This window comes from Gavia stellata, chromosome 6 (genome assembly GCF_030936135.1).
Source record: "Gavia stellata isolate bGavSte3 chromosome 6, bGavSte3.hap2, whole genome shotgun sequence".
NCBI classification, from domain to species: domain Eukaryota; kingdom Metazoa; phylum Chordata; class Aves; order Gaviiformes; family Gaviidae; genus Gavia; species Gavia stellata.
The window spans coordinates 9,439,142-9,466,110 of record NC_082599.1 but is presented as its reverse complement, the minus strand read 5'-3'; positions in this window follow the sequence as shown (position 1 = coordinate 9,466,110).

The window sequence follows — 26,969 nt, the reverse complement described above, 5'->3', positions numbered from 1 at the left end:
GAAATTTGCTCATAACCTTTTAGATATGTGCTCCCAGAAGCTGAGTGAAGAGGATGGAAGTCCCAAGAAGACTGTCTCTGAGAGGGTCTGTTCAATTAAATCTTCCTCAAGACGTCAATCACGCCCACTAAATGTAACTGCTCTGGGCATGGGAAGTGCAAACCAAGAGTGTTAAATGATCCGGGAAGAGCTGGACCACAGCAGTGGGTGTCACTCGAGCCTCCGCCGCTCCAGCGAGTGGCCACGCCGCTGAGGAGACACATTGCCTGGACTGAGACCAAACTAATGCAAATCCAGTTTCTGAATGATGGATGTCCTCTGATCTCTAGTGCAAAACAAAGTGCTCATACTCCTTTGGATGGTATACTCAGGGATCTGTAGGCACTGGATTTAAGTTTTCAGGTATCAAACTAATCAGTTGAACAGTGATGCTGCAGGGACCTTGCCAGGTAACCTTGGAAAAGAGCAGTGGCTCTGTTTGTCATTTGTAACTTAATCATAAAAAGTAGATAACAGCCCCCTTCTCCCACTGATCTGGGTCTCTGGATTGAGAGCTCGTTGGGATGAGGAGTGCTACGGCTTAGGCATAGGAAACACCAGGTGGGATGGTACCTGCACGTGCCAGGGCTGCATGAGGCAGTGGAATAATGATGAAGATGATGATGATGATTGTAACAACAATCAGCTGCTCAGGGAAAACCTTGTTCATAACACATCCAAGCAATTAAGAAGCATTCACTCTAAAGGCCTTTATGCAATTTTAGGCAAGACAAATTCCTGTGAAATCACATATTCAAATGCCGTCTGTGCTCTAGAGGGTGAAAGCCCTGCCTGCGCCTCCTTGCACCGCCGCAGCTCTCCAGCGTCTCTGGTCTCTACCTAAAAATAAAACCCTAAGCAAAAAAGAACAAGCCCCCCACTGGCAGCCTGGCACGGAGGCAGAGCACAGTCGCTGCCAGGCATGTGGTCTCTTTGTCCTTATAGGTCAAACCTGGAACCGAGTTAAGGATGCCAAGTCTCCAGATCAAGACTTGGAGCCAGAGCTCCCTCTCTCCTGTCTCCTGCCTGGCCCCAGCCAGCAGCCCGCGACCAGGAGCCCCCCCTGGACCCCTGCCTGGGGCTCAGCCCCATGGCGGTACCAGAGCCTGGCTCCGAGGTCGAGGCAAGGTCTGAGGGCATCACCCGAACTGAGAAGTGCCCTCCCCCCTTCGCCACCATGCACCAAAAGGCAGGGGCAAACCCAGAGTGTTTTCTCCGCCTTAACGGCCCCACAGGATTCTCACCCACACCCCTGAGAGTCTGGAAATTGTGAGACCTCGACTCCAGAACCAGCCCAGGACAAATGGAAACAGGGGCTTCACTTTGCCAATGCTTTCTACAGCATCCCCCTTGCTGGCTGCCCGGGGACCAGAGCCTGTTTTCTCAGGAGGATGTGGGAGGGAGGCTGGGCTGAGGCCTGATCCCATTTGCATCCTCCTACTTCCCAAAATCCAGGATAAACCACCGCAGTCCCAGCCCATCTGAAGCACAGCATAACTGAGCTTCAAGAGCGAAAGGCCTCCAGTCATCTGCTCTCAAGTGCTCCCTGTTTCACGTCAGGAGTGTGCCCTTCAGTCCCAACCAACAGTTGCCTTTTGTTAAGCACAGGGAGAAAAAAGGAAACTAAACCAAACCCACACAACACAAGACTGAAAGAAAAAAAGAGAAATGTTGGGGTTTCATGTTACTCCAAATCATCCCATAAACAGAGCATCATTAAAACAACATTTCATCACCTCTCAGCCATCCTCTCATGTTCTGTCCTGCCCTGCCCCTGACTCCCAAGGCAAGAAGTTGAGAGGTTACAAATAAAACCTCAAAGGAGAGAAGCTTTGACATCCATTCCAGCAATTGGGATTTCTACTCTGTCTCAAAAAAAGTGGCAAATCTGTCACACAGTGCTTACAGGTTATCCTCGGTGAGCTCAGGTGTAAGCCCGGTGTGTTTATCAAACCCATGGCCTGGCAGAGGGAAGGTGTCTGAATTACAATAAAGTTAATTTTAAAACAGTTGGTTTAAAACTCTTCATCTTGATTTAGTGAATTATTGAATGCTAGGATAAAAGGTTCAAACAGTTCCTCGTTTAGGTACCAGTGCCTTGCAGGTGGCTCTGGTCACTTCAGCAGACACTTAGGGCTCTGGTCAGGCTTTTTCTGGGTCTTGCAGCATAGCAAAATAAGATGCTTTTGTGTCTGTCTATGAATATATATGTCTAGGTGGATAGACATGTGCACTGTATAAATATATATAAATATGTTAGATTTAATTATGTGGGGCTGGCTTTGCTCTCAGTCCCATTCACTAACCCCAGCCCCAGCGACTGTCCACACGAGTCTCACGCCTTCGTGTAGACCATCTACGAAACAGATCTGTAGGAGGACAACGGCTGTCTTGGTCCAACCAGACATTCACCGTTCACCAAACCTTTGCAGGGGCCCACGGCACAAGGAGGCATGTACACAACTGGAAAGCCTGACCATGTTCCTCAGGAAACACTGGCCAGCCTTACTTTTAACAACACTGGGCTGAACTTTGTTTCTGGCCAACAGTAGCATCATTGGAAGATACTCCAGGAGAAGACCTGCTTGCACAGCAAGGAGGTGTAGAAAAGCCTCCACAGCCTGCAAAGTTCAGACTGCTCCAAAACCTGACTGTTTTCTTCATCTGGGGAATCAGATCCATGACAGTCATATGGTGATGCACACATTTACCTGGAGCTTAGTTTTGAGGAGCCAACGTTGTTTCCAACATTGTTGTCATACTTTCAAAGCTGAGGTGACTGAGCTACATATGAAGCTGTGGCCTTCTGCCCATGGTCTTCTTCTATGGGGCAAGCAGACAGTAATCCAAAAGAGCAAGTCTCTCCCACAATGCTCTTTGCAGAAACCATGGTTTTGCAGCCTGCAGGGACCAGAGAGCCACCAGTGACCCTGCCCATGGCCATTCACCATGTCCTCACCTCAGCCAGTGTTTGATGTGAATGTCTTCCGTACCTCCAGCACATAGTACTACTGGGAGGCTATACCAGGCACCAGCACTATTTAAATGACCTAAAGCCCATACCAAGCCTGGGAGCTGGGCAAACCAGGGCAGTGCAGAAGACAAAGCAAATGTTTTGCTGTTTTCATGTACATCCAAACATCTCCAAACTGCCAACCACCAGCAGCAGGACTGAGGTACCCATAGGCTATGGGTCATTTAATGGGGCTCCTGAATAGACCCTTCCAGCACGTTGAGGCTGCTCTTCCTGGGCTCTGCAGCTGTGTTGGTGGGATCAAGCCTCCACGCAGTCCTCACTAAGGCCAGGTCTGTGCATTTGAAGGCTCAGAGGCAGTAACTACTGAGATTTGACAGCAACTCTGATGACAACATGTATGACCTTCTCCTCCCTGGGGAGGAGGATCCCCAGCACAGGGGAACCGGTGCAGCTCAGCAGCCTGAGCAATAGAGGTGTCTGTCCCCGCAGTGCTCAGTGGCATGTCCCACCTCTCCCTGCACCTTTTGGGGTCCCGCCCTGCTTATCTGCCCCAGCCCAGCACTGGGGAAACAGGAGCTGTGGCTCCAGAGCTGCCCCATGACTTCCCCCTCCTTCCCAGACCCATACCCCTTCCTTTTCCCCATCCACACCCAGCTGGGAGGCCAGGGGACAGGAGCCAGCCTTTCTCTGCAGAAAAGCTTTCCTCTTTATTTATGTTTCCCTCCTGCCCAAGGAGATCCCACTGATCGCTGAAAACTGTATGAAGTTATTTGCTTGAGCAAACTGACAGCAGCCTCCGGGCTAAACTTTTGATCCGTCAGTTTTCTGCCACCTTCAAAAAGCCGCGCGGCGCAGGCGCGTGCACCGCCGGGCGCAGGCAGCAGTGATCCTGTGGCGGACGGGGCCGGCATGGCTCACTGCAGGCAAGAGGAGTCAGCAGAGGTGGACCTCCATCCTCCTGCATGTCACGTCTGGCTTGGCAGCAAGGGGATGGCTGGTGTTATCCAGCACCCGGTGTCCAGGCGCGGGTGTCTCCGTTCTGGCACGGCGGGAGGCACCAAAGAAAGCACAATGTGCTTCTGCTGTTGAAACAAACCAGAGCTGCAGGGGCTTCAGTTGCCTTTAATGTCTCTCTTGGTCCTGGCTCCCAGCGGATTCCCTCCTTCTGTCCCTCACGCAGGGGAGCAGTAGGAACCCGGCACCCAGCCCTGCCCCAGATGAAGTTTTTCCAGCACTTGCTGGCAATGCTCCGGCTGACTCTTCTCTCCAGTGAAAGATATTTTTCAGTGCGTATCATCATCTCATATCCTGAGGCTTTTCTACGCACTCACAGAAATTCAAAATGAACACATTGATGCCAACACTGTTGTTTCAATGTTTACACCTCTGGGACGAATACCGTAAAAACAATGCGACATAATAGACAAAACTGCAGGGATGGATTCAAGCACAGAAGAAGGAGATGGAGTTGGGAAACTGTAAGGTAAGAAGGCTCAAAGTCTACACTGGATAGTCAAAACTTCCCACCCCAGCTTCTTTAAGATGCACATAGATTATCATGCTGTGAAACTTTGTTCCCTAATTGAATAGGATGAACCAACGTAGATGAAACCACAGGTACTGCGCATACACAGGAATAGTGAAAAACACATCCATCCTCCAGCTGATGCTGAGAGATTACATGCTGTACCAGGGGGATAAAGAATATGGGTATATTCTACTCTGGACCAAACTTTAATGTCTGCTGACTTCAGCGTATGGCTGCTGGACCTCACCATTTAGTGGCGGGGACAAACTGCCCAAGGGAAATGCTGCTTGTGGTTAGTAGACATGCAAACTTGGAAATGCACAGGGAAAAGTTGTACTTGTAGGAATCGAGCACAAGATCAGGTAAAAAGCCATGGCAGTGAGGAACGTTGCCCATCACAGACAAATGCTCTGTTATGAGTGGGATGTGGATGGAAGTCTGTGCAGGGGATCCCCCAGCCAGTCCCATCCCTGTTGGTGAGCTCCACAGCAGCACCAGAAAGCCCCGCTGGCACCAGCCGTGGGGGATGCTGCACAAAGACGAGGGAGGAAACGCTGCCTGCCCCTGGGAAAATGTCTTCTTTGGTCCTTAAAATGGGCAAAACCTGGGCTGGCATCTTGTAGTGATCCTTGCTTGCCATTCTCAGTTGACGTCTTTGAGATGGCCAAATTCTGAAGCCTTTTCTCAATCTTTGCTTCTGCAGACTTGGGAGGCAGATCAGCCTGGCTGAGAAGCAAACGAGAACAGCAGCTCTTCAGACACGCTGGTGTCCACAGTTGGACATCTAACTCCACACTTAAGGGCACAATGAGCGTCCTGATTGTCAAAGAGATTGAGCATCCAAACTCCGCACAGGGTCATAAACGGAGATCGACATATTTGACAAAAATGTGCGTTCTCACAGTCTCACTGGAGAATTTAAAAACTGATTTAGCTCTCCACAGCTAGGCAGGAAAATCTGTAAATCAGGAAGTTACTCCAGGCAAGATTTAAAATGCTTTAATTGCCTGTTGGATTTATGACAAAAGTACCACGAGAGGCAAACTGGTTGCAGCACTTCATTGGCATAATTTAGGGAAAAATGTATCTTTCCTTCTGTAATAAGTCATTATTACATTAGGTTTAGTGTTCAGACTTACCCCATTAATATTGCAGCATTTTATACCAAAAAATGTGTGTATAATTGATGAACAAAAGTCCTTGAAGATCAGAAAAATACAATATTTTAGTGCAGTGATCTTAAAAAAACAACTGCAAAGCGAGATTACCATTTGGGATTTTGCTGTGAAACACGATGGGAGGTAGATAAACAGCCCAGGCCACATTCTGTTCTCGCTATCCTGTTGTAATTTGGACTGATCCTGTTGAAACACAGTGGGTTTCAAGTGTTGGCCCAATATATTTTTTAAATGTAGGTTTAATATTTTATACAACTCCTACCAGTGCCCATCAGCCCCTATTACTAGTTACGTTCACATCCACAGACTATGCTGATTAATCCCATAATACTCTTGTTCACTTTTATAGCTCATTTTCAAGTTACCAAAACTTTAGGCAAAGGTGTGGTTATACAGTCCTTGGCAGACATGATCTCAGTAAACTCAGACGTTGCTGATGTAAGGATGCAGGATTTGGCCACCGCCAAGGGAGGCATGCAGTGTCTGGTGGTATGGGGACACCCAGAGGTGCTGCCGATGGCGGAACCCATTGGCTATGTACCAGCTCTTGCACTGTCTCCTCCAAATTTGAGGAAGCCATGGTGCCCTGTGAACCTCTAGGTAGATGAACATCATGATCAGAGAGGTGACTGGAAGGGCAGACTGCATTATTTCCCCAGGTTTCCCAGGAGACATGATAGGGCTGCAAAGGACATCACATGGGGATGCAGCCTGAGAGAAGGGGGTGCTGCGTGCTGCAGGGTAAGTGATGTGTGGCTGTGAGATGGTGTGAAGGATGTGGGGGTGGACCCATGCCCTGATAGGTGTCCACCCTTCCCCACCTCAGGCAAGGAGGATGAGGCATGGAAGAGGAGGGTGAAACATGGAAGAGAAAGATGAAAGGTGGATGAGGAGGGTGGAGGGTGGAAGAAGATGGCAAAACATGGAAGACAAAGGTGAAATGTGGAAAAGGAAGGTGAAGGATGGAAGTGGAAGGTGAAGGATGGAAGAGGAGGGTGAAAGGTGGAAGAGGAGGATGAAGGGTGGATGAGGAGGGTGAAGGATGGCAGAGGATGCTGAAGCAGCTTTGCTGTCCCTGCTACTCCTGAGTGTATTATTCTATCATCAGCTGGAAAACAGTCTTCATACCATGTTGTTGTACCACAAGATTTTTTAATGGATGTAAGCCCAAACCTGCAGAAAGTTTCTCTTGAAAGGCCAGATTTTCACAGGGCTCAGTAATGAAGCTTCACCGATGAAAGTATCTAGTGCTGACTTATAGCAGCTGTAAGAAATAAGTGTAATGTAAGAGTAACCAGGGGAATATTGACTTTAAATATACTGACTTGCTTTGGTTTTAACTGGTATTTTGGATCAAGAATCTTAAAAGAAGATTTGACACCAGCTTTTATGATAATACTTTTCCCTGATGATACCACATCTTTCCCCAGTCACCACTAGAAGTAAAACTAAGAATAAAAATATTTTTCTAATCTTTACACTTTATATTAAAAAATAACTCTCAATAAACACCTTCCAGGATCACTTTTGACATTAAACATTGATTTCTATGTCTGTTATAAACCTTGAAGAATTGCTTCAGGCACTTGTAATAATCTAAGCATTAGATAGGAGCGTTTTCGCTATCTAATTATTACTCAGTTTAATACAAGCCGCACTTCAAAAATATTTGAAAAAATAAATTATCTTAAAAAAAGACCCATCCCCCAGCAATTCCACTGTTGCTGTTGGAGCCAAACGTGGTACAAGCCAATACTGGGAATACAACTCAGACCACCCAGTAACATGACTTCTTTGAAAAGACATTGCAATATTTACAGACATGTCAGGGTCGTCTTCTTTCTAAACAGGTAAAAACCTCTCCCCATTGCCCTTATTTCCAAGAGGAATAACATCTGGCTTCATTCTTTCCTATTTCCAAAACACGCCTCATATTGCTGAGCACGATTCCGAGACACAAGGTTGATGTAGCAAAGGGGTTTATGCACTCCCATGTCCAAGGCTGATTCCTGCTTGTTTACATTTGAAAGCCATCATTTATTTTTGCATTTTTCTCCCCAATACATGGCTTTTGAGAAATGAAAACTGGGAACATTTTCCCATAATTTAACTTAAGGGAGGCCAGTAGGGTATATCCAGGCACAGCACTGAAAATTTCCAGAAGAGCCTGAATTTAAAGGTCTCCTCTACTTCGTTCAGCTGTTTCCATGATTTACGTTCACTTGATGAACTTGGCTTTATAATTATCACTACAAAAATTATACAGGAATAAAATACCCAACATAGGAAGTTAAATACTTGAGCTGGGATTAATCTCATCACATGTAATCATATACACTGGAACTGGTTACCCTAGGCTGCCTTCTCGGTGGCATGAAATTTGCAGTGCTGCTCATTTCCCTGTAGGTGTCTGAGTTGACACCAAAAGGGCTTGTTTCGCTCCACCGACCCTGCAAAGGACCAGGGTGACAAGCCCACATGGAGACACATATACTAGAGAGAGCTACAGCTAAGTGGGGTGAATCCCACTTTCCAATGTCCAAATGATTTAATAGAGACGAAACCCAAGAGACGTTACTGAAATGAAATAAATCTGGGCAGAAATGATTGCAACGGCGTTTGGGGAATGGAACAACAGCGTATGCCCTGAGAGATACAGGGTCGACAGAAAGCTTGCTGTTCTCTGGGGAAGCCTGTATGACTTTTCTTGGGTAGGAAAAAGTGAATGGTGGCTCCACGAGCCGTCACTACTTGCTTGGGCCCCATCCTGAAATAGCTTGTGCTGTACCTGGCTTTGGGTGCAGGTGGCTTCCTTGGGAGCTGTAGGGGCAACCACGGGATGAACACACTGGTTTCTGGGTGCCTTCCCAGCCCCTTCACCAGGGCAAGGGGAGACTGGGGATGGAACTCACCCCTTCACCTGGGACATTTGCAGGGCAGCCCCACACCTGAAGCATTCCCAGTTGCTGGACCAAAACCAGTATTTCTGAGGAGTCATCTGCTTGAGGTGCTTTTGGGAAGGGACTTCACCCCTCAGAAGCACCCACCTCTCTCCACGGCTGTGAAGGCAGCCTGAGTGACAGGCTCGGGTGTGACATTTGCAATGCCCATGTCCACACCTGGGCAATGCATCCCAGCTGTCTGCTCGCAACCCGGTCGCAGTAGCAACCCCGGCACAACCGGTGAGCAAAAGGCTTCCCAGGGATGGTGGTTGTAGGTAGGGGAACACCTTTTATTACAGCTGGAAAGGTAGACGAGGCTGTGTTGTAGCTGGAAAGGTAGATGACGTGCATCGCACCCACATTTTTCTTCAGATCTAAAAGCTGCAGACCACAAAGACTACCTGCTGTATGCAGTTACCCCAATTAATCTAATGAAAGGTACTACTTCTCCCCACAAACGTTGCCTCATTTAAACGCTTCAGTAAGGAAGAGCAATAACCACTACCACTACGGTGATGTTTTCAATACAGTGGGAAATACAGCCAAGAAGTATGAGACCGTGACAATATTACCTACATTTTCCCAATACATTGCCAGGCATTATGCAAACAGAGCTAAATGTGATTTGGGCTCCGGATATCGGCAAGAGGATACAATGGAGTGATCAGAAAATGTCTCCCAGTGCAAGGCATCAGGTTAAAAAAGGATAAAAGGTTTGAGGAAGGATGGGGTTTAAGATGAGTATTATGGAAAAATCAGAAATTCGTGATGTAAATCAGCACAGCTTTATGGATGCTTGTGTTTGCATTAGCCAAGAATCTAGTCCCACGTGTTTGATCAAACGTGGTTTGGTACAGGGGAATAAAGGAGTGTTGCAGAAGTGGAGAAAGCAGCTTCCTTCTCCAAGGGAGAGCAGGAATGCAAAATATGTCTAAAATAATACGCTACTGAAATAGTCTTTCAGCCTTTCCCGAAGGAAAAATACACTTCTCTACAAGGAAAATGCCACAAATCTCTACAGCCCCAGGAAAAGAATGAGGTCACATCTTCCACTAAAGCCGAAAGAGGTGGGGTTTTTTTGGTGCAGTGTTTCATCCCCTTCTTGCAGTAACTAGACATGCCTTGCTGTGGTGGGGTCCTCGGCATTCATCTTCACCTGGGCTCCCTCCCCCAAAAAAGTTCAATCCTCACTCAGTCTAAAGGGCTAAGTCCTGCACCGCCAAAGCAGCGCTGCTGTTACGGAGGAAACGGGTTTGCCCCTTGCTTCCATCGGTGTGAATTGGGACCAATTCTCCTTAAGTTAAGAGGTGAAAGCTGTCCCACTGACTCCGGCTGCAGAAGGGTTTCTTGCATGGGAATGAGGGAAAAGAAGCCAACTTTATAAAGCAGATTTTGGTCTCTTTACACAAGGACAATTTGTAATAAACCCTGTGGCTAATGTGAAGTTATTGCAGATTTGCACTGGCATGAATGAGGTCAGAAACCAGCCCGGGGTGGCTGGGAGAAGGCAGCACAGAGGTGTTGGAGCAGAGAAATTTGAAGTTTGACTTCCTGCAGCCCCTAAATGATCTCAATACAGTGACATTCCACCTTCGATGTATTTTGAGTCAAATTGATGAGTGTCAGGGCTCAGGACCGTGCACATCCGACATACAGAAAGCCACATGGAGCTTGTTGGAGCGAGCCGGCACCGTGTGCTAATTAGAGCTGTCTGCTCAATGAATTTAGTTTTAGCTGCCCGCAGAGTGTCTGCAGCTAGATTGGGATTTCCTCAAATTGATTTGTAATTTGAGGTTACTCAATTAATATTTTTTTTTTTTATTTTTGCTCTCTGGCTTAATCGCACAAGTGTTTGACTCCCTGTATCCGCGCCCTCCTTGCTTCGACGGGTGCCGGTGCTCCCCGGCTGGGCGGCCTCTCCAGCAATCGCAGCCCTGATTTGGTCACCAGCGGGTCAAACCTCCCAAGATTCACCAGCCGTTTAGAAGGAGGTTTCAAATAAGAAGGATAGTGGAAATTCAAACTTTTTTCCCTTTTCTGGGCCACACAAGCCTTGCCCAAGGCATTATTCATAGAAAAATTAGGCTGCTGCAAGATTCACTGGCGGGGTGCAGAATTTAAATAGAATTTTCTCTTGTCCCAGTTACACAAAGTCAGCCTGATTCCCCCATCCCTTATGCTGGTGTAAAGTGGGAGTAATTCCAGGCACATGGCTGGGATTTACCACTCACCGGAGGGTCCAGCCCCAGCCCTGCGGGCGAGCGGAGAGCCAGGGCAGATGCTCCAGGAGGCATCATGTGGTGATGGCTCCGGGCAGCCGGTGTCAGCCCCAGTGGGTTGGGTCCTCACTGCGTGAGCAGCATCTTCCTTTTGATGTGAAAACCTGCATGGGTGCAACTCAAATTTGTTTTTTCCACGCATTTCTTGTGGTCAAGCTTTGAGTGCTGGCATGTTTGGAGGCAGGAAATGCAGAGGGTGTATGTGTGACTGCTGCAGAGTTGTGACCCTGCATGGGCAATGTTTTATGGCGTTCATCTCCCACTGCTTCTAACATGGAGCAACCAAAGGACCCACTTGCCTTTCCAGTCTTTCAAATCTCTCACTGCTTTAAGCCCCACAGGTCGGAGTCATTGCTCTACTACAGCAGTTTTATGCCAGGGAAATTTGGCTGACTCCAGGGAATTGGTGCTGTCCCAAAATAAGTGATGTGCTCTCAGGAACCATTTGGTTTTGGGAATGAAATTGTGTCTCCCACTTGGAGGGATTTGCTCTTGCAACGGCTGAGCCCAGGGGCACGAAGAGCTGAACTGTGCAAGGCGCTGCAAACCCTCTGCTGCTGCTGCTCAGCCTTGGCCGCTTGTTCCAGCCCTCAAAACCAAGCATCTGCTGGTGGAAATATCTGGTGCATCCTGAGTTCAATGAGCTTCCCTTTCCCCTTAGGATTGTCCTCCAAACCATGTAAAATAACCTGGGAAAGTTACCAGGCACTAACTGCCCACCAGGGTAATTTGGTTCATCATTTATGCACTTAACAAAATGCCAACACAAACACTTCTGTGATATTATGGGACTTTCACGACAAAGGTGTTTGTTCTGGTTTCTGTTCAACTTCTCCCCCGGGGGGGCAGAGCCCAAAGCTGTTGCTTGCTGCCTGTGGCTCTTCCTAGTGGGAGCTCAGACCTGGAGCCAGGCTTCCCTCCTCTTGACTTGAGATTTTCAATCAGAGCAATTCCACTGACTTCAGAGAGCTGCTTCTCATTTCCAAACATATGCTTAGGAATATAATCAGGCTGACAAATCTCTGCTGATGGCGAAGCCGAGTGCCAGCTTCCCTTAATGAGTAATGCAAAATGCTGAAGGCGGAGGGGAGCAGCCTGTGCCCACCACCCAAAGCTCGACAAGCCCAAAGCTGAGCACAGTCCTGGCTTCCTCCTTGGAAATGAACATTTTATGAGCAGGATTGGAAATTAATGGGTGCTTTGGCACTGCGAGAACATGATATACCCGCAGAAAGGTGGTCTTTGCCATTGCAGCAGCGCTGGCGTTGCTCTGCTGTCTGTAGGATAGGGGTGGGCATAGGGCAGGAGGCTCTCTGCAAATAACCAAACCCAAGGGAGAAATAGTGTGGACTTCACTAGCAAACCCCAAAGCACCACTCATGGGAGGCGAGGGTGTCTCCCACCCACCTCTGAGCAGCCTGTTTCAGCCCCAGGTGCCAGCAAAGGATGTCCCTGTGCTCATCCTCGCACAGGAGAAGGTGGCATAACAGGTCCGAGCCAGCGGATGCAGTAATAAGCTGCTCGCACCGCTCAGCATCACAGTGCTCCAGACACGTCTCTGCTGACGGGGATCACCACACTTGTCAATAAAATGATTCATCTGCTACTTGGCTGCTGCTGGAGCTGGAGGAAATGTTGCTCAGACTTCTGTCAAAGCCGCAGACACGCTGGGCAGGGTTTAGCCCGGTGTCAAGGTCTTCATGCAAGCAAAACGCACAAGCTGCGGCAGTAGTTAGCAGAGACCGGTGCCACTGGAAGGGTGTCTGGGACACCCAAGTGGTGACGGTACATGTCACCAAGGGCCTACAAAAGACCAATGCTCTTCTGGACCAGCAGCTGGAGGTCGACTGGGAGCCCATGTGGGCAACCCAGAACCCAAGTTCATGTAGGTGCCCACATCCAGACATTGGCATTTATGGATCCCTTCATCTGCCAGTTGTCCCCCTGTCCGTGGTGTTTCCCAGAAGACCATTCTGACCATGTCTGACGACTCTGACCATTTCTCCCATCAATGCCTGGCCACTGTTCCCAGCCACCACGGTGGTGCGCAGCTCCAGAAAAACAAGATGGCCCTGTCTTGTTCAAAATTCATTAAAAAAACCCCCATGGAAATGGTAAATCACCAGGGTGGACCTTAGATTGGATGTGGAGTGGTTCTCCTCTCTGCAGAGCCTCAAGGAGAAATACAAAGCATCCAGGACCACTCATGCTGGGGGGGATATTCATTCAGCCGAGGCTTGCTGGTGTCTCTGGCTGGACATCAGAGCGGGCTCTGGCTTGGGAGGGAAGCGTGGCCCTGCAGCACGTGCCTGCTCCATGCTGGGTGGTGATTTCTGAGGCAGGGCACATGCTTGTGCAGCTGGGGCATACATGGCTGTACACGGCAGGCACCAGGCAGGCACCAGAGTGCTCGGGCACAAGCAGGACATGGCATAGGGTGGCCCAGGAGGGCATGGCCAGATTGGCTTGTATCCCGGGAGAGTGGCATTGGGGTGCGCCTGGCACCAGGTAGCATTGCCTGGAACCATCTGGGTGCAGCGCTGCCCTTGTTTGTTGCAGCACTGCTTGGGGTGGGTGCAGCACTGCTTGGGGTGGGTGCAGCACTGCCTGCAGTGGGTGCAGCACTGCTCAGTGCAGCACAGCTCTACCCAAAAGCTGTGGCTGAGTCCCGAAGAGGTGCCAGCACGGAGGACTGCCGCTCCCTTGGCTGCACTGGCACCATGTCCCCCACCTGCACGAGGTCGAGCACATCAGCTGCACCTCCAAAATGACCAAGACCAGCAGCACCAGGGTCTTGGCTGGGTGACCAGGGATCCCACCGCTGCCTCTGGGCACCCCAGGGCCCCAGGCCCACCCAGCCCTACTGTACATCCCCTCTGTCCCCCTCTGCCCCTCTCCTCCGCAGAGGAAAATGGAAGTTGCCTTTTGTCTGGCAGGGTCAGACAGAGCCGGTTTGTTCGATAAAGCTTTAACGCTTTGTGAACACGTAGAAAAGCTCAACCCGGGGCCCTTTGACAATCTCTATTGTTTTGCAGCAAAAAAAAAAAAAAATGAAAGAAGGAAAAAAAACCCAGGCTGGTTCGATTTAAAACACCAAGTTCATGGCATTTCAAAGAGAAATGATACACAGCGTATGGATTTGTGTGATACGGGGAGATAAAGCAGGGAATAAAATGCCAGGCAGGAGCATTACAAACGCTGCTCTCGGGGGTGAGCCTGGTATTTTGCCATCTGATTATTTTAAGAGGTTTCTGTCTCCACAGCAAAATCTCTGGCATTAGCTTCACATCCCAACTCTCAGCATTTGGGGCAAAGTCTGGGAAAGGAAAAGGTGTGAAAAAGATGAAAGAATAAGCGATACTTTGCCCTAATGTCTAACATGCCCGGGAAATGGCATGTATATGTGTGTACGGTCCGCTTCATCCACACTGGGGTTCATTGTCTGCAAAATTCATAAGCCACATAATGCACCAGTTGCCAAGCAAAGCTGGGATAAGGGAACCCTCCCCATAGTTTATTTAAGCAATAAAATATATAAAAAAAAGGACTCCTGAAAGAATCATATGAGCTGGCGAGGAGGTCAGTTGATTGAATATTTCATTTATTGAATGTGTGATTGCCAAAATAAATAAGTCGGGGAGGAAAGCAGTAGTCAGGAAATTGAATGTGTTTTTTTGTCTCCGGCGAAGTTTCCCTTGAGTGATTTCCTTTGGAAGCTGCTGCTGCCCACGGAGCGCATCCCGCTCCCACGGCTCGGGCGGCAGCCCAGGCACCGGCGACGCACTCCTCCCGGCCAGCCTCCGCCAGGAGAACAAAAATGTGTCGTTTCACTGTCCTTATAATGCACGGAGGAAATAGGATTAGGTCCAAATAGCAGCAAGGTAAGTAGGATTAATGGCTGGCTTAAATAAACTGTGCCGTTCTTTAGAAGGCTTCTCGATATCGTTTCCGCCTGGTTGTGCTGCGTGCAAGGCAGCGCGTTGCCGTGCCCAGGAGGTGCACGCGTAGATAAGGTTGCGGGGATTGGAAATGGATACTGCTTTGCAGATTTTTTCCTTTTTTTTTCTTAATAAGAAATCTGACTTTTGCCGTTGTGAGATGCTGAAACCCCTGCGGAAGGGAACGGAGGGAAGGAGGGATGGAGGGATGGAAGGATGGAGAGATGGAAGGATGGAGAGGTGGAAGGATGGAGAGGTGGAAGGATGGAGAGATGGAAGGATGGAGGGATGGAGGGGTGGAGGGCGGCAGCCTTTGTGAACGCCTCTTGCCCCCTGGCGTCCCCTCGCTGCAAGGACAGCCGGGGCCGGGGGGGCCGGGGAGACCCGGGGAGACGGGGAGGGGACAGGGGGGCCGGGGGGGGGGAGGATGACACCAGCCGCCTCCATCTCGTGTCGCCTCTTTCCCCAAAAACCCAACCAACAAAACCAGGCAAACCGACCCAAGCGACACCCCCGGGCAAAACTTGTTTCTCCCTCCCCAAAGCACCTTGTAAAAATAAAGAAGATCCTGCCCAGTTCCTCAAAGGGCGGTTGGGAGGGTGGGGGAGAAGAAAAGGGAAAAAAAGCAATAAATTTAAAGAGTTGGTTGCTAGGAAGGGAATGCGGTGGCTTATTTGGCATTTCTATCCTCTTCTGCATAGTCTCAGTTTCAGCTGGCAGAGCCGGAGGTATGTGGTTGCCTCCATTAAATCTGTTTCTCATTTCAGGCTGACAAGATTTTAAGAAAGGTTCCTAATGACCGATACAGGCTGGCATCGCAGCTGAGTTTTGTAATTAAACGTTACTGAGCAGCGGCAGTAGCTGGGGATAAATGTCAGGGCTTTTTTTCTTCTTCTTCTTTTTTTTCCGCGATTTTCGGAGGAGAGGCTGGATATGTCACACGGAAATTGCAACTGCCAAACCAATCTACCAGGAGTACATCAATAAAAATAACTTCCTCAAACTTCCCCAGCGAGCCAAGGACATGACACTGAGGGGCTCACGGTGCTGAGCATCTCCCAAATCCCCCCAAACGCTGCGATTACCACCGGCCCCGGCAAACGCCCCGTCCCGCTGCAGCAGGACCTGGGGCACCCGGTGCATCCCGCAGCCGTTAAATCGGATTTTACCGAGAAATGGTGCTCGGTTGGCAAATTGACGGTAGGGGAAAGAAGAGAGGGAAAAGGAGAAGGATAAATGCGAGTCATTTTGCGTGCGGGGGGAGAAGCGGGGGGGCAGGAGCTGTGGTGACACGGGGATGTGCGCACGGGCACGGCGCTCGCTGCCCTGGGGGGGCTCAGGTGGGGGTGCCCCGCCGGGCCCGCTCCTGGGGCTGCCGCCCTTCGGCCCCAGCCCCCCCCGCTCTGCCGGGGTGGGAGCAAACCCTGTCCAGCAAACGTGGCTGCTGCTTCGCTTCCCTCCTCTCTTCCCTCTTGCTTGCTTGCTTTTTCTTTTGGATTTGCCTTTTTATCTTCCTCGCTTTTTCTTTCCTTTTCCTTCCTTCCTTCCTTCCTTCCTTCCTTCCTTCCTTCCTCCCTCCCTCCCTCCCTCCCTCCCTCCCTCCCTCCTCCTTTCCTCCCTCCCTTCCTCCCTTCCTCCCTTTTTCCCTTTTCTTTCTCTCTTTTCCCCTTTTCTTTCTCTCTTTTCTTCTTTCTCGATTTTCTCCTTTCCCTTCCCTTCCCTTCCCTTCCCTTCCCTTCCCTTCCCTTCCCTTCCCTTCCCTTCCCTTCCCTTCCCTTCCCTTCCCTTCCCCTTCCCCTTTCTCCTTCCCTTCCCCTTCCCCTCCTTTCCCTCCCTTCCCTTCCCTTCCCTTTCCCCTTCCCCTTCCCCTTCCCCTTCCCCTTCCCCTTTCCCTTCCCCTTCCCCTTCCCCTTCCCCTTCCCCTTCCCCTTCCCCTTCCCCTTCCCTTTCCCCTTCCCCCTTCCTCCTCCCCTTCCCCTTCCCCTTCCCCTTCCCCTTCCCCTTCCCCTTCCCCTTCCCCTTCCCCTTCCCCTTCCCCTTCCCCTTCCCCTCCCTTCCCCTTCCCCTTCCCCTCCAAAGCCCCATCCTCAGCCCCATTCCCCCTTGTTCAGCCCCGCTCAAGTTCAGCACTGCCCCCGCGCCCCTCCGCAGCGCTCCGCGGGCCTGCGCGGGGGCCTCGGTCCCTCCTGGCACCCGCGCACCTCCGCCGGCCCCCAGCCGCAGCCGGGCCCCCGGGGGCGGCGGAGCACCGCGGTCCTCTGCGCGGGCGCGGAGCCCCGGCCGCGCGGCGGCGAGCGGCGGCCGCCGGTGCGCGCCCGCGCAACCAGCGCGGCGGCCCGCGGGGAGCGGCAGCGCCTCCCCGGGCCCGCTCCGCCGCCCCTCCCCGGCCCTCTCTCCGCGGGAAAGGCCGGGTTTTCCGCCCCGCTCCGCGCCGGCGGGCGCAGTGGCGGTCGCCGCGGTGATGCCGGGGACTCGCCGCCCTCCGACAAAGTTACCCCCGGCCCAGCTGCGCGCAGCGCGTCCCCTCCGCGCCTCGGTGAGGAATCCATCCAAGCTCTTATAATTTCTTTGAAAGCGCATTAAAACCATCTCCCTCGGCTGGGCGAGAGCTCGGGTTTAATTCATTGCATATGCATGCCAAAAGTTTAACGGCGGTAGCAGCCAGGGGTTCAAAATTGCGAAGTTAAATATTTGTTTTTAATTTTCTGGCTCAAAAATTTTAACTAACAGGCAGGATTCCCGCCGCTCTAATATGCTTGCATAAATGGCTTTGTTATTACTACTTCCCTGCTAAAACAACATTTGCTTCTCGTCCTGACACATCGTGTTTGAAATCCGGGCAGGCGGGCGAAATCTGCCATGGAATATGTAAGAGCTGAAATGAGCCTGGCCGGCCGCGGAGCCGCCCGGGCGCAGCGCCTTCCCCGCGCGCGGCGCGGAATTAACAGAACGCGGCACTCCTATTAGTTTTTAATTAGATTTTCTGATTATAGACATGTTTAAAGGACAAGATTGCGTGTTTATGGAGGGAGATTTCCTCAAGAGTCTATTTGATTAAACGTATTTACAATAACTCCGGTGTTTAAACATTCTCACATTTTAGGGGACGGTTTAATGAAAGGATAATTTTAAGACGGGGAAAAGTTGCAGAGAACCGCGCGCTCCAGCCTGCCCCGGGCTTACTTTATTTATGTTATGTTATGTTATGTTATGTTATGTTATGTTATGTTATGTTATGTTATGTTATGTTATTCCCTTCTTTTATTTTCCCTTCTTTTATTTTCCCTTCTTTTATTCCAATCAGACATTACAACCAATAAACCACAGAACCCGGGGCCGGTGGCCCTGCAGCCAGACAAAAGGGTCTTTGTCACCGGATCCCCGCGGACAGGAGCCCCTCAGGCCCCGCGGAGCGACAACGCGGAGCAGGGGCTGAAGGTGCGCACCCGCGCCCTCGGCCACCCCGCGGCCGCCTGCGCGGGGGAGTCGCAAGCGGCGCGGAGCCGCGCTCGGCCGCTGCTGCCTCCGCGGGCGCGGCCCCTCCGCGGGCGGGTGGGGGTCCGCAGTCTGCCCCCAGGCTGGGGGTGCCGCTCCGCGGGGGGGGGCGCACAAAGACCTTTTCTCCGCAGCAGCCAGGGCGGATGGGGGATTTATTTTTATTTTTGATAATTTTTTAATTTTTATTTTATTTTTATTTGTATTACTTTTTTGCGGGGCCGCTTTTCGTTAGGGTCCGTTTCCCCGTCACCCCCCGCCGCGGTTTCTTTTGCTCTTCCCCTTACAGCGCTCCGCCCGCCGCCGCGGAAAGACCGCGCCCCGCCGCGCAGCCTGTGCCCCCCGCAGAGGGCCGGCGGTGGGGTGCGATGCGGAGCGGGGGGGGGGGGGGGGGGCGGCTCGGCTCTCCCCTGGGGTACACACGGTCTTCCTCCCCCTCCTCCTCCTCCTCCTGCCCTCGGGGCAGCAGGCGGGCAGGGGCACCCAGCTCCCCGCACCCCGCTGGCCCCGCAGCCCTCGACGGTGCCGTCTGGGGTAGGTCCTGCCAGTGGGGGGGGAGCGAAATCACCCCAATTCCCGCTCCCTGGCACCCCGGCTCTGACATCCCCACCACTTTAGTTTTTAATTTCCCCCCTTGATGTATAATTTCACCACGGAGAAGACTTTTTTTTTTTTTTTTTGGACGAGGAAGGCTCCATCCGAAAACACATTTCCCTTTTTGTCTTGCCTATTAGATATAATTTAACATAAAACGCCTGTTATAATTACTGATTATACAAGGGGTCCCTTGTTTTTGCAAGCTACTAACAGGATTATCTAACAAGTGCTAGATTTCAAATTAACCATAAACACGACACCAGGATTCATTTCGCTGCACTAGAAAGGAGGGAAGGAGTGGATTTGGGGATGGGGGGACGGGGTGGTCCCAGGAGCCCATCGCTTCCCCCTTGCCTGAGACAGGCACACCGGGCAGAAGCATCGCCCTTGCGGAGCCTATGAAGGCATTATTATAATTACAAAAATATATATAAAACCTGAAAAAGATATATGAAACCATTCTAAAGTGCTGTCTCGGCGGGGTTTGGAGCGGCCTGATCCATCCTGGGGCAGAGCAGCAGCTCAGCCTCCTGCCCTCCGCCTTTGCCCGGCCACGGGAATTGGAGGGCTATAAAAATCTATTGGAGATGAGTTAATTAATGGTAATTGGCAAAGGGACCTCCCCTACGTAAAATCGTCTTTCTCCATAAAAGAGCATTTAAAAATAATCTGAGAAAAAAGCCCCACAACATCATAACGAAGCTTTTGAGTAAAAGACCTTGTTTTTATTGCCGAGGGGAGCGGGGAGGAGGAAAGTCCCCCTAGCCCCAGCCGCGGCCTCGCTCCTGCCAAGTCCCGGCGAGGGGAGCAGCTCTCCTCGCACGCTGCCTGGGCGAAGCCTCGTGGTCTCCGATGAAACCTGCCTGCCCGGCCACCCCTGGGTGCAGCCCCAGTTTTCCTTCTGCGTGGAAAATGGCTTTACCTGGGGAAGGGGGACCTGGAGGGGCTCAGCCCGGAGCACAGGCTCCCGGGGATCTGCTGCGGGGCTGGAGCCCCTGCCCTCCCTGCCCGCGGTGCCGCTCCTCCCCTCCTTCCCATCCTTCCACCAGTGCTTCAAGTCCTTAGGCCTGGTGGAAAGTAAATCCTTTTAATGAGTCAAATAATTTTGGACACGAGAAATTTCCCCCCTCTCCTTTGTAATTAGAGCTGGCCGTGTGTCTAAAATGATCTGCTTTCCAGAGGGAAACAATAATTGAATTGTTGGGTGTCTCCCGAGCTTTGCAGGGCTCCGGGAAGGCTGTGAGGGAAGCTGAGCCGTTCTCTTGTTAGCGTCTGCAATAAGAGCGAGACACCCTAGAATTCAATTATGCGGCTCCTCCAGGAACCATTATAATTATAACGTCAAGTTGTTTTTTAAAATTTCATAATTACGTTTTAGGATCCTTGCGTGGATGTTTGGGAACGTGCCTGCCCGTCCCCGGCCCCCCGTGCGCACCCTCCTTTGCCACAGCCTCTTTTCTGGCCATGCTTCGGTGGCATCCCACTCCCTGCACCCAAGGGTGCCCAGGGTGCCCTCTCTCTCCATCCCTGTCCCTGGCACCCATGCCACAGCCCCACTGAGCCCTTCTTGGCCCCGTGTCGACGGGCACCTCTCCCAAGTGCTGTGCCACAGCATCACAGCACACGCTGTGAACGGACTGGTGACGCGTCCCCGTGTCAGATCTGTTCAACCCCTCCGATTTCTCTGCCTGCAAAATTGATTCCCACGCGTGCCTATTCTAGAAGAAAACCGGGAAGAAGCAGATTGGAGTCGCCAGTTACTGACAATTTTGTGTTCACTTAGTTAGAAATACGTGTCCAATGTCATCCTCCCTTCACTGGCACCAGAGGGGTGAGATTTGGGGCACGCCGGGCGGTGCTGGGGGGCCCTAGGAGTGGAGTACTTAATATCAGTGCTGCCTCTGCTCAGGTTGGCATCTTCACCTTCAAAAATGCAAACATAAAACACTGAAAAACTCTCCCATTCCTTTTGCAGGTGGAAATTAAAAGCTCAGAAGGGCTTGATGTGCCACTGGTGATGCCTTGCAAGCTAGGGCTGGGAGCGGCATCGTGTTTGGACGGTGGTTGAGCTGCTTTTAGGCTCTACTTAGAAAAGCCCATCAGACTGCTCGTGTTTTACATTCCTGCTGAAACGAGAGAGCTGTGACTCCTGTCTTGCTGCAGAGCCCATGTTCAGTGCTTCTTCTCTCCCCTGCCCTCACCGTGTGCCTGTTGCACACCCACCGTGTCCTCCTGGATGCGTGCTCTGGGAAGTCCCTGCCTAGGAACCGCCTGGCCGGGTACTCATCTGTGCAGAGACCAACCCCGGGCTGATAGGTCCCAGGACTGGGTGGAGATCTCCCAGCTGTACAGTGCTGTTTGAAGGTGTTTAGTAGAAGGAGCTGCTTCTGCAAGATAGGGAAGAGGAGACTGAAAGTGCAAAATGACAGAAGAGTAAGAAGACCAACTGGAGGGAAGCTGGATGAATCATTAGCTGCTTCTCCAAAGGAATGGTGAGCAGAAAAGCTAAGCTCAGTCAGACACAGATAGAGCACAGGCATTGCAGCACAACCCGTTTTCCAGGTATGTGCTAAAATCCCAGCATCCCGCCATCAGAGGGATCCATCACATACCGGTTTGGCTCTCCTTGACAAAGTTGAATGAGACCCGAGAATGTTCCTGAGTTTCATCGAGCCCAGGTTCAGGTGTCAAAGTGGGGAGAAAGTCTAGCTCAGACTGCGGTGCAGACACTTTCTGCAGAGCTCCTTGCCAAGATGGACCAGGTCTCCCCAGAGAGGTACACAGAGGAGTTTGCTGTACACTGGCCACGCCATTTTTCCATAGAGGGAGAAACTTGACCTTGTCTGTAGCTCCCCGTACCCAGCAAAGCGCCACAATGCACGGGGCCATGCACAGCAGGAGCAGGCAGGCCTGATGTTCTCCCCTCCTACCCCGTGGCCATTGCTGAGACGGTTAGACAGCTCCAGGCAAAGATATATCAAAACGAATCCTGGTAAACACTCGTCAGCACCGAGACACAGGTGGCACCAGAGTAACCTTGTTTTGATAGCGCATCGTGCGCTCAGCTGCTCAAACCAACTTCTGAGCTTGTACCCAGGTCCTGAGGAGGCTGGTGCACACTGTTGGCTTTATGGACCCACATTGGTGTCCAACTGAGGTGCAGAAGATGAAGAGCATGTCTTGGTCTTTGCAGGTCAGGGCCCCACCTAACACTTGTGGCACTGGGACGGGAGCGCAGAGAGGAATACGCAATGACTGTGCTGATTTCAGACTGGGAACCGATTCACTTTTCATTCTCTCAGACAAGCAATTAGAGCCGTCTCCCCAAGCAGTTCCCACCCAGCAAGGAGTTCCAAAATATGAAAATTCTTCCCTTTCATATTATTTTCCAGATGTTCAGTCTTCACTTCCCTTTATTAATGCTTCTTTTGCCAGGGTGACTCATTTAACAATTAGCTTAGGCATAGGGTGTAGCAGCTGTTACAGATATTACCTGTGCCTCTAAGGCAAAGCTTCTTACTGTTGTTTTTTATCCGTCTCTCCTTTCCTTCTAGGCCTTTAATAACGTGTAAAAATATCTTTAAATTACTGGGAAGCTCTGGTTCCTCAACCAGGTCAACAGATGGCTCATTTGGACCTGCCTTCAGTTAAGCAGGTGGAACATGCCCAAGGAGCAGGCAGGCAAATGCAGCTGTTCTTTCCCCAAGTCCCACTGCAGACCTGATGGGAAAGACTCATTTGACGGCTCCTGTGTGAGGCTACTTGTTCTACCAACCTCATAACTTTGCGTTCAAGCTTGCCTCACCCACTGCACCTTCCAGGAGACTGCTCCTTCTCATGACCATGAGCTGTGGGTGTGATGACGCTGAAGTGTCTATGCATTGTTGGCTTCAGGGTCTACCTCCAATGTTTGATTGTTGGGCAAAATCCTGAAACCCTGGTATTTCTCAGCTTAAACACTGACCGACATCTTTGGTTCACATATTAGTGGACATTGAGGGCGGGGTTCAGAACTTGAGCTTAGTGCCATCTGAAATGTTCCACATCATCTGTGTGGCTATAGGTCTCCTGTGACCAATCTATCAGCCCCATAGGGATGCCTTGAATACCCTGGGATGTCTAAAATTATGATAGATGTTTTTGTTCTGCAGATGGGTCCCACCAAGAGAAGCACTGGTCCCCAGGTCACATCATCAAATTTGTATTCAGTAAGGACTCATTCGTACCACGGTAGGACTCTCATCCCAGTAGCACCACAAGCTGTTCGAGTAAAGATGAAGTAAAAACTAAGCAATGATGTTAGGATCTGCCCTGGTGATACCAAGTGCTTTCTTTGCACGAAAAGAAAAAATCTGATAAAAAACCCAAGTAAAATCATCAGGACTGATTATCCTGTTAGATACCATTACAACCTTCTTGCATTTGCAGCCGATACTTACTATTACTACTGTGTGGCTCTTTTCCTGATGTTTTTATTCACTTTCACTCAACTTGTTCCAAGATGGCCTTAGGCGAGGTGCTTGGGAGGCGACTTATGGGAGGTTTGGTAGGAGGATTACTCAATGGCTGACCTCCAGCACTGAGCCATGATGGCCACTGCTGCTCCGCTATGGCTGTTGCTCCCTTCTGCAAGCAGAACTCCAGACCTGAAGCTGTGTGTGATGCTCAGCACATCTCCAGTCCCACTGACTTCACCTATGATACACCTCATGTCCCTTGGGTTTGACTCCTTTCCGGGATCAGGACTTCACTGACTGCACTGTCTGGGTCCTTCAGTAAAGCAAGGAAAAATGTTTAAAACCAGAGCTTGCAAAGAAGTTCATTGTTGCAGAGTTCTGCTCAGAAAGGAATGAGCTCTGCTGGTCTGGGCAAGATCTCTGTTGCACAAGAGAGCCCTTGAAGTTTTGATTTCTGCCCTGTTTACTTTACTAATGCTGGGTAAGACAGCAGGGTGTGTACTCCTGGTGATTCTTCCTTAGCTCAAGCTCTGCCTCTCTGTTAGCTTCATAGAGATTTCTGGACTATGCTGTCTGATCCTTGCAAGGCAAAATTCGGAGTGGGTTTGCGTGATGCTGCTGAGGTGTGTGGCACCTCCTTCCTACACTAGCTCACTTCATCTCTTCCACCAGCGAAGCAGCAGCAAATTTCCTGGAGAAATTGGAGCCCGTTGCTCAGCCCACCAGCCCAGCTCCACGCAGTGCCCAGGCTCCTACCCTACGGGGTGCTGCTGCAAGAGCTCAGCAGCACAGACCCCACCAGAAGGACCCTCCACCCCTGATCTGCCAGCTGCACACCAGGAGTGATCAGGGATCACAGACAAGTTTTCTTGCTTTTGGATGTGTGCTGGTTTTGGCTGGGAGAGAGTTAATTTTCTTCATAGAAGCCACTATGGGGCTGAGTTTTGGATTTGTGCTGAAAACAGTGTTGATAATATGGGGATGTTTTAGTTACTGCTGAGCAGTGCTCACACGGAGTCAAGGCTTTTTCTGCTTCTCACCCCACCCCACCAGCGAGTAGGCTGGAGGTGGGCAAGAAGTTGGGAGGGGACACAGGTGGGACAGCTGACCCCAACTGACCAAAGGGATATTCCACACCATATGTTGTCATGCTCAGTACATAAACTAGGGGGAAAGCTGGCCGGGGGACCGCTGCTTGGGGACAAGCTGGGCATCGACCAGAGGGTGGCGAGCAATTGTTTTCATTTCCATCACTTGTCTTTCTTGGCTTTTATTTGTTGTTGTTGTTATTTTCCTTTTCATTACAATTTTTATTATTATTATCATTATTATTATTATTATTTTATTTTATTTCATTTCATTTCATTTCATTTATTAAACTGTTCTTATCTCAACCCACGAGCTTTCTCACTTCTACTTTTCCGATTCTCTCCCCAGTCCCGCTGGGGCAGGGGGGGAGTGAGCAAGCGCTGTGTCGTGCTTAGTTGCTGGGTGGGGTTAAACCATGACAGGATGACATCAGGTTCAAATTCTACCTAGCATTAAATTCAACAGTTGCTTGTTTTTCATAAAGCAGCAACAGTGCAATAGGTACTGATATTAAAAACTGAATGATGGCTTGTAGGTTTCAGAGTTAACGCACAGCCTGAGGTATCCCATCTCCAAGAGCTGCTGTTTGAAATTGCGGCAGTCTCCAGTACAACATGACAGCTACGCAGCTGGCACTGCAAAGCCAGGGCAGAACAGGTGAGAGAAATTTGTGTTTTTTTCTGTTTTTTTTTTTTTTTTTTTTTTTATAAAAACCTTCAGTTCATTTTCTTAAATGCAATTGTTGGAACAAGGCAGAGATTCTGCAGAACAGCCCAGATCCCTGCTTGCTCCTCCAGGCACCAAGGTGGGGGATGCGGGTCATCTTTTTTTTTTTTGAGAAGCGTTTACTATCCAGCAAACTGACTTTTTTATTGTGGAAAGAGGTTCCGAGACAGGAGGGAAAAGAGGGGAATAGAAAGCCTTGAACAAGCTGAGGGTAAAGTTGGAGAATGAAAATGTCCAGAGAGCGCAGTGTGCAGATCCAGCACAGGTCTCTGCTGCCTTTCAAGCCACTGTTGGGGTGGCATGGAGAAGGATGAAGTCCCAAGGGTGATGAAGCCAGTATTGAGCCTGGAGGAGGCTGTTTAACCGAGAAGGGGTGTGAAGGAAGAAGAAAGTGGTTAACCCTGGACCAGGAAATAACAGATTGATGAGGGAGCAAGGAGATACTTAGTAAAAGGGATCAGGAATTTTTTGAAAACTCTTTTTTTTGGCCAAGAAATGCTGACTTATCAAAAGATAATTCCTAAACTGACACATGCTTATGAATTTCTGTAACATGAAAAATAACTGGGAAAAAAGTTTGGAAATTGAAGTTGTTCATCCCATTTTTATAAAAAAGCATGGTTTAGATTTCTGATCTGGTAAAATGTACTGTTAGGCAACTTGGACCACTTTTCAAAGGTCAGAATCAAAACAACACATTTCAGGGTGGTAACAAGTGTTTCAGTTGACCCGGACTTCGTGCTTGGAGGTCTTGTCTTCATGCAAAAAAAATAAGGGTCTGGTCTTGTTTTTACTGCAGTTGGTGGCAGATGTCTCACAGCCACCTCTGATGGAAGCCTTCTGTTGTCACTGGAAGACAGGAGCAGATAGTGCCGTGTTTGGGCAGTTGCCCTCGCATACATGGCAGCCTGTGGCGGCAAGAAGCAACGTGAACCCACAAAACCCCACATCATGGGCCAGACCAGTGGACTTCAAGTGATGAGCTGAGGAGCACCCTAATGTGTCCAGGAAAACCCAAACCTCAGTGACGTCTCTCAGTGATCTCACCATCTCCTGCTCCTAAATGACTTCTGTTTGTCACATAACATCTCCTTTGTGTCCAAGTCCAAGGTTTAGGAGTCTCCCCCCCGCAAAGGGATCACAACCCCCTTGTTCAGTCCTGTATGTCCCAGCAATTCTTTGGTGATGGGTAGACAAGGCTGTAGGTACTGCTGGGCATGTTCCCAGTTGGCTGTGGGCCTTTCTGCATTGCAGGATAAAGTCCTCTCCAAGCTGTGGTTGTCCCAAGCCAGATTCCGCAATGCAGGAGCATGTGATTTTCTGTCTGGTGGTAAACTGGAGAGAAAGGGGTGTATTGGGTTTGCGTGGCAAGGTTTTGGTAGTGGGGGGGCTACAGGGGTGGCTTCTGTGAGAAGCTGCTAGAAGCTTCCCCCATGTCCGACAGAGCCAACGCCAGCCGGCTTCAAGACGGACCTGCCGCTGGCGAAGGCCGAGCCCAACAGCGACGGTGGTAGTGCCTCTGGGATAACAGATTTAAGAATGCGCAACAGCAGCCAGAAAAGAGAGGAGTGAGAGAAGCAACTCTGCAGACACCCAGGTCAGTGAAGAAGGAGGGGAGGAGGTGCTCCAGGCGCCGGAGCAGAGATTCCCCTGCAGCCCGTGGTGAAGACCATGGTGAGGCAGGCTCTCCTCCTGCAGCCCATGGAGGTCCACGGTGGAGCAGA